Source organism: Canis lupus, chromosome 20, assembly GCF_011100685.1.
Source record: "Canis lupus familiaris isolate Mischka breed German Shepherd chromosome 20, alternate assembly UU_Cfam_GSD_1.0, whole genome shotgun sequence".
In the NCBI taxonomy this organism is placed as follows: Eukaryota; Metazoa; Chordata; class Mammalia; order Carnivora; family Canidae; genus Canis; species Canis lupus.
The window spans coordinates 21284399-21292727 of record NC_049241.1 but is presented as its reverse complement, the minus strand read 5'-3'; the positions used below and the strand labels follow the sequence as shown (position 1 = coordinate 21292727).

Here is an 8329-nt window from a genome sequence, read left to right as displayed (position 1 = left end):
GTTACTTTTGCAAGGATTCCACTTTATTCCATTTGCTTGCTGTTAACCCTGAGAGGGCATGGTTAGCAAGGGGAAAACGTTTATTCAATTATAATGTCTTTATTTCTACTTAAAACACATACGAAACTGTCAGCAATAGACAAATTAGTACTTTGGACTGAAGCATGTGCTTAGTTTATTCTATATTTGAATTCTAATAAATTATGTCCATGTTATTACAAAAATTATAACTGACATGCTGTCAGTGCAGTACATGTATATGCCTAGCAATATACATAATGCTTTGAAAGCTGTCACATTCAGTCCTGTTGTAAACATCACCCTCATTTGCTAAACAGTGTTGTTATGGCTTTGGTGGGCTATAATTTTGCCCCCACATATGAGTCCATGATTCTGAATATGTCTCAACTCTACAGAAAAATAGTGTCTACCCTAAGAGTTGTAATGACCTATCACAAGCTTCCATGGAGCATATGGAAGTGGTTTCTTTCTAAACCACCCTATACCAACTAATAATATGGGCTTATCTGGTGAACTAAAAATTGGTAAACACTTTCCAACCTAAGTGATGGCAATGTTTCCGGCAGACACCTTTAAACGGGTCTCCTTCAATATTTGGAGAAATAGTATCTGCTTTTGCTAATTTGGATGTAAGTGGTGGCCCTTCCCTAAAAGTTGAAATAACTATCACAAAGGTAAAAAATGTGACTTCACAAAGACAGTGACAAAACAGCATGTATTCACTGGGAGAAATGTTTTTGGTATTCATGCATTTCTTTCCCTTGTAGCTCATGAGTGCCAGCTGTGTGCCCAACACCATGCTATGCTGGTGGCCAAGGCCCTGCCTGCATAGAGAATATCATCTGGGGAGAATTCAGACAGCAAGAACCAAGTGTGAGGATTATGACCAAACGAGCAGCACTGGGTCCAGGCCCACGGTGCTAGAAGCCAATATTCAGTTTTCAGCAGAGAAACAATTGGGTAAGAGAGCATTTTGCTGGCCTCCAAAGCCTAATAAACATGAATTAGTCACGCTTAGGCCAGAGACCATGTATGTTTTTCTTAGAGCTCATGGTTGCAAGCAACAGAAACCAGTTCTGCTCATCGAAGTAAAAGGGAGTTTATCAGAAAGAAATTTGAGGTGCAGATGCACAGAATTAATGGGCAGTCAGAGAACTTGGCTTTGAAATGGACGGGAAGAGAAGGCTGGACAACAGGAACTAGGGTTTAATAGTAGAAATGGCCATGGTGAGCTGGCTGCTGACTTCTGATCAGTCTTTTCATCTTCATGTTATCTCCTCAAGATCCAAAGTTCTGGGAAACCATTCGCAATTGGTTAAGCTTAGTTCTTATACCTCCTCCTAGGCTGTCTCCAGGTCAGAAGAAGGTGAAGGTGATCCCTGACTTGCTTGCAGTGTGGGATCATCACATGAAACGGCCCTTTCACCAAGAGTACGTGTAAGAGGGAAGAGCTCATTTCACCTCCCCCTCTCAAAATGGCAGTACATCGAAAGAGCGGGAATGGACGTGAGGCTACAAATGACCACAAGGTACACTCAGCCACTTCTTGTTTATTTGTTCAGAACCTTGAAGGAAATGTCCGTCCTTTGAATTGATCAAATACTAGTAGTATTCTTAGGCTACTTAATACTTATCGTATTAATAATATTATATTATCAATATGATCAATAAGTATCAATATACTTATAGTTATATTGATCTCCATGACCAACTAATTTTGGATCAATATAGGTGGTGAAAATGGCTCTATCACACTTTAAAGGGGGGAGTTTCTGAAAGTATGGGTTTTAAATGCTTTAATTGGTCATGATATTTAGGCAAAAATATCCTCAATATAAATTTCTAAATTTATGAATTCATAAGCAAAGTGCAGTATAGGGATAAGAAAATTATAGCATTTGATGTCAGAAAATCTGCCAACTGAGAATCTTAATAAGTTCTTAGTAACTGTTGTTTCATTTGCATGGAAGTCACACAGACCAAAGGACATATATGTAAGTCCTTAAAAAGAATTGTTCTAAATTCAATGTGGAATCCTTGATTAGATCCTGGAACAGGAAAAAAAAAAAAAAAAAAAAAATATATATATATATATATATATATTCCAAATGAAGTCTGTACTTTAATAATATTATTCCAAAGTTATTTTCTTAATTTGATAAACGTTCTATGGTTGTATACAATGTTGCCATGAGGGGAAGATGGCTAAAGAATAAATAGGAGCTCTGTAACCTTTCCTTGCAACACCTTTGTAAGTCTAAAATAATTTCAAGATAAAAAGGATTTTTTTCTTAATTGCCAAATTCCATGCACGTAGTAGGTATTCAATGAATGGCAGTTACATCCTACTCATCTCCCTCTCTTGATCTTGAAATATTTATGTTGATTAGTTTCCTGGGACAATTTCCTATTGTTCCTTCTTTAATTAATCTCTCCCTAGGTGCCAAGAACAAAAAAGGAGAGGGAGAAAAGAAAAACCTCAGTCTAATTTTGCTCTGCTTTGTTATGAGATGAACTTATTCTTTAGGAAATGTCTAGACATCTGTCATCCCAGGGCATCCTAATATTGGCACCACAGAAATACAGTGTTAATGATGACAACGTATTTACTTAATGAGCTCTATTAGGTAGCTAGTTACTCCTTCTTTTGCTTTTACTTCTAAACAAAACTAACACTGTCACACATCTCGAGAATGCTATAGTTCATCTCTAACGGATGGAATTTTGTTCTTATTTTGTTAAATGTTACATTTACATAATTGTGTATGTCATTGATGTTTATGAGGATACACCAAAAAGTAAAAGTTATTCTACCTAAAGAATAGAGAATTATTAGCCTAAATCCGATATAGGTTTCCCTCACAGTGATAACTCACATTATCCAAAATCAGGAACCAAATAGATGTTAGGTAATGAGGGCAAGTTTTCTTATTCTGCTCTAAGATTAGTCACTTATTCTTCACACAGAAGTTACACTGGTGTCAGGGATGATTTTTTTTTTTTTCTGTTAAATCACAGAGCATGTAGCTTTAGAAATTTCTGACAGTAGGCCAGTAACATTGCTTATGGTTGTTTTCATTTTTTGCAGTTAGCTGCCCTTAAAGTTTTATGTCTTGGTTATGTTATTCAATTCTAGTTAAAACCACAAAGCGACTCATGAAATAGCACCTGGTGATTGAAGAGTTAACGATGGAACTTACTGTTGTCGAAATATTCTTATCTCTAGACACAAAGATATTTATATGAAAACTGCATTCTTTGTGACAAACCAGAATCTTATTTTGCTGTGGCCAAATGTAATGGACATCTGTTGTTTTTGCCTGCCCAGCACATATTCCTCCCTTTACTATTAGCAGAGGCTGCATTTTGGGGGAGGTCCCACCCCTCTAATCCCCTTAGTGCATATGGTTTTGGGAGGACTCTCACCCTCGCCCACACTTGAAGGGTGGACCCGTGACTCAGACCAGGCCAGACATCAGAGTCTTTCCTCTTGGCCACAGAGACTGGCTCAAACTGAGTGTGTGATCCCAGCCAGACCAAAGAGATGCAATTCAAAGAATCATACTAGAATGGCTGCAAGAAAGAAGTTCTTTTTCCTGGAAATGAATCCAAGAGGATGTCAACCTGGAGCTACTGGAGGTAGCCTTGTGAAAAGCCTTGTGGAGGAAAAAAAAAAAAAAAAAGCCTTGTGGAGGAACAGTGGAGACCAACTCTAGTGGCATCATTTGAACAATACCTGGATCCAGCCATCCTGAAGAGAAGATAATTTTTCCATTATTCAGGAAATCACCCTTTGTTTTTCCCCTTAAACTAATCTGAATTAAGTTTATGGGTCAATGTCTCTTGCAACAAACATAATTCTACCTAATTCATGAAATGTTTAAGCATATTCTTCTTCCTTAATGAATCTAACTCAGGTGAAGCTTGGATCTCCATTCATTTAATTAATAGGTATTGAGCACATATGGTACACATGAATGAAATGGGTTAAAAGATTTTAATAAGATGTAACCTCAATTGAAAATGTGCAGAAAATTTTGTAGAAATTGGTTGACTTTTTAGGGAGAGAAAAAGAGAAAGTCTAAAATTTCTGTTGTCTTTTCTGTAAATGGAACATTATACTTTTTTTCTCATGGGAGGTAGTTGAGAGAATCCCTATAACACACTATTTAGGAGCATGGGTTTGGGCATCCAATGACCTGGTTTAAAGTCTGGTTTTGTCTCTTACTCACTCTATGACCTACAAATTACTTAGCTTCTCTTAGTATTGGTTTTCCTGTCTGCAAAGTTAGCACAATTGTACAATTCTTCAAAGACAGAGAAAATACATCCAAATTATATATTATGTCTGGTGCATAGCATTAAATGGTATTTAAAAATAATTACATAATATGTGATTCAATATAGTTTTTCGCCAATTTTAGAATCTTTCGTTTGGTATCCAACAAGAAAAAGATTAGTTTAATTTACATCTCCAGCCCATATTTTATTTCTGTGCATCAGATTCCATGCAGATACACAAGTGCATACTGGTTATGGCCACTTGAGTTTTTCGCAGGCACATGAAATCTACCATGCTCAAAACCACATTCAGTATTTCTCCCTTCCTCTCAGTTCACATCTCTTTCTGCAATCTCAATTTCAGTAAAGGCACCATCATACACCCAGAGTCCTGCTCACTCCCACATCAAATCAGTGACCAAATTAGCCTGGAAGCCTTCCAACGGTCTCTCTGCCTCTTTCCGTTTACCCGACATGAGCTGCTTTCCACATAGTAGTCAAAGTGATCTTCTAAATTAACACACTTCCTGAAAACTAACCATGGTTTCTCACTGCTCTTAGGATGAAGGTCAGCTCCTTAGCATGGAGGACCACCTTCCCTCGTGGTCTAACATCTCCACCACTCTCCACTCTTAACCCTTCCCAACCACAGACACCTCACCATTCCACAGTCGAGCCCCAGAAACTCCTCTCATCTCTCCCATGCATGCTCTAATTTACCTTATGGATTTGTACATATGATTTCTCTTGTCTGAAACAGTATTGACTTTCCTCTCCTTTTATACCTTCCATGGGGATACCTTTACTTTTATGTCCCAACCTACCTGTTACTTCTTCCAAAGGTCCCAGCCTTCCTCCACTCATGACTGCATTGGGGGAATACAGTGGCACCTGCACTCTTCTATCACAACAGCTGCCATCCATTATACTTTACTTCTATATGGATATATAGATATAGATATGGTGTGGATAAATGACCAAATTCATTGTCTATCCCACTTCCAGGTGTTCTTCACCTGACTTGACTAACCTCCAAGTGATCCATTAATAGAAATTTGGGGGTGGGGGGGCAAGTGTTTTATGGACTTAGTTGGGAAAAAAATTACATTTTTTTTGCTAACCTCAAACTGAAATTCATCATTTCCTTCCTTTATGAATGGAGGCAACAAAACACAGTAGTGGCAGCAGCTGCGACTTTGTCAACAATAGAGCATAGATATTTCATAACACATTACAGTTATTACTAATCTCTTAAAATATTTATGCTCATCACTATTATAGTAGTCATAAGACATGCCTCAAGAATTTATTTAATACATTAATAAAGAAACACATATATTATTATATCAAAAATTTTAAATTATTTAGACAATTTCATTATCATTGATTTTCTTTATAACCCTATGTATTTAATGCATTTAAAACTAATATCCTGAGAAGAGGTTCGTAGGCTTCACTAAACCTCAAAAGGGCTCTATGGCATAGAAGAGGTGAGAACTCTTGTACCTGATTGAAAGCTCTGCAAGGCCCAACCCCATTTAGCTAAATCCCCACCATATCACCAGGGCCCTGCACAAAGCCTGGTAAACAGCAGGTACACAGTAAATAAGTACTGAACTGAATTGAAATAAAAGCTGAATCAGTTTTAATCTCATGTTATTTGGAAGTCCACTCGCCATGAATCTGGATAGTTCTCTCGTCCCTGGAGGACAAGGTGGACCCTCTGGTAGCGGATGGCTTATGTCCCATTCAGAGATGTGTCAGGTGACACCCTACAGTTGCGTGGCATGAGCTCTTGCTGAGAATATGGCATTACAGTTTACAAAGACATAATGGAGCCAATTCCTTCCCTATGTAAAAAGTAGCTGGCACAATTGACCTTGAATGATGTTGAGACAGGTGAATAACTGTGTGATCTATTTTATAAAGTCCTATTTTAAATTTGACAATGGAGCCAGTTTTTCAACTGGACAACTCTCATGCCAACATCTGCTCCAAGCTTTGTTCTTTTATGCATAGTGGGCAGCTTGTGCAACAAAGGATCTTGTCAGCCAGTGGTTGTGCTCTGGGGCCAGTTGACTGCCACTCTTCTCAATTATCCAGACTAGGTATCGAGGCAGCAGAAATGCTCCTTGATCAAGTCACTCCAAGCACATTTCAATTGACAGTGTTGACTTTGGGGTGGGCTCCACAATTCTGTTCCTGCAAAAGTATTTAAAGAGGTGATGCAGATCAAAGACTTCTAAAATCTATCAAATATATATCAAAAGACCTCTAAGAGCTCTTTCTTGAAGTAAAATTAGACTCATGAGTCTATCCATTCAACATGGTTTTAAAAATTACTGGGTGTCAGGAATAGTTGTTTTTGAGGTGAATCAGTGAGTATATCATTGCCAAGAAGAATTACAACAAATCTTTCTGTCTGGTGTGAACTTTTAGGTCTGAACCAAACCAGTAGGAGCAGTGAGGACTGGCAGAGAGATCTACTTCACCTTCTATTTGGTACCCCTTTGAGTCCCCAGAGCCACCAAAAATGACTCTCACTCCAAAGAGGAAGAAGAGCAATCCAGAGATGGTGTTTTTAAGAGCGTCAACTGTGGAAGACCTGGGCCCTACCTTAGACCCCCTGAATCTATGGGAGTGGAGCTGCAAATCCTTTGAATGCATACTAATTTTGAGAACTATTGTTCTGGATGTTTTAAGGAAGTGAGGAGGAAGTCATCTCATTTAGTGAGATGGTCTCCAACATCTCAAAAACCTACTCCCCAGATGGCTGACATCTCCAGGTGGAGGGTCATAAAGCAGAAGCAAGAGTATGTAGCTGGGAAACTCATTATTCCCCCACTCACCCAGGGAAGTTGTCTTCAACTTTCACCCACAGTGGTGAATAGGTCCATGGAGTTTGTCATCTCCAACAGGTTGGTAGGAACTGTTAGAAGTGCTGTTGAAGTGCTGTTTGAAGTTGTAGATTCTGAGTCCACTGTTTAACTCAATAAGAAAGAGATTTCTAACCAATTATCAGTGTCAGCCATTGACTCTCCATGGGGGCATACCCTTTATACTCTTGCTACCCATCACTGCCTTGCTTCAGCCTCCATTGTTTTCAGGAAGGAAGGAAAGGCATGCCTGCAAATGTCTAACTCAGCTCCAACTCTGAAGAGGATGTAGGGTTGGATAGGAAGTAAGCAGCTTTTAAGATTATACCATTGTGAGTTTGCCTGCTTTGTGGGGTCTGTCTACTTTTGCATCTCTCCCCTATGGGACAGATCATTGAAAAGTGTAGTCCAAGAAGGGAAAATAAAAGCAGAATTTTTTTGAAGTAAAGCAAGATAGATGTACAATCTACTATGACCTGTCTCTCTTTTATAAGTTGAGTGTCAATGGAAAGCAGTTATACCCTTACTGCTCTCAATAAAAACACTACTTACTTTAGTGGTGAGTTCTTTTATGTAGCCAGGGTCTGCATTTTTTTTATAGAAGACCCCCTTAATCAGGAATATTTGTGTCCTAAGGCAGTAGAAAACAAAACTGGTAACTGGAATCATTCACTGTTAGGGAAAATTTGTGTGAAACACTTTGTTGGCTATTGCTTTGCTTTGTTTCTATATTCTTTGACCAAAGCAAAGTTCCAGTAACCTTTGCATGAATTGCTCAGTTTTTTTAAAGATTTTATTTATCTGTTCATGAGAGACACAGAGAGGCAGAGACATAGACAGAAGGAGAAGCAGGCTCCCTGTGGGAAGCCCAATGCAGGACTCAATCCCAGGACCTTGGGATCACAACTCGAGCCAAAGGGAGATGCTCAACCACTGAGCCACCCAGGTGTCCCTGCTCAATGTTTTTAATGAACTCTTAGATACAAGCTTATCCCTAATGTTCAAGGATATAGATAGCAAATACCCATGCACTGAACACCTGTTTTTAGAAACAGTTCCACTCTGAAGCCCCAGAGTGCCCCTACCTGACTGGATGCTCCCATGGCCCTACACTAATCCTTCCAGAGACAACCACTATTTAGCTACCTTGA

The 8329-nt window shown here is 38.8% G+C and overlaps 1 long non-coding RNA gene across 1 annotated transcript; it reads left to right on the top strand.

Moving 5' to 3' along the window:
• The first annotated feature begins 769 nt into the window (after window positions 1-769).
• On the top strand, window positions 770-7677 carry LOC102155943. Its single transcript, XR_005374424.1, has 3 exons — window positions 770-981; window positions 1366-1550; window positions 6742-7677. It is a non-coding gene; the product is annotated as an uncharacterized LOC102155943 (long non-coding RNA).
• The last annotated feature ends 652 nt before the right edge of the window (window positions 7678-8329 follow it).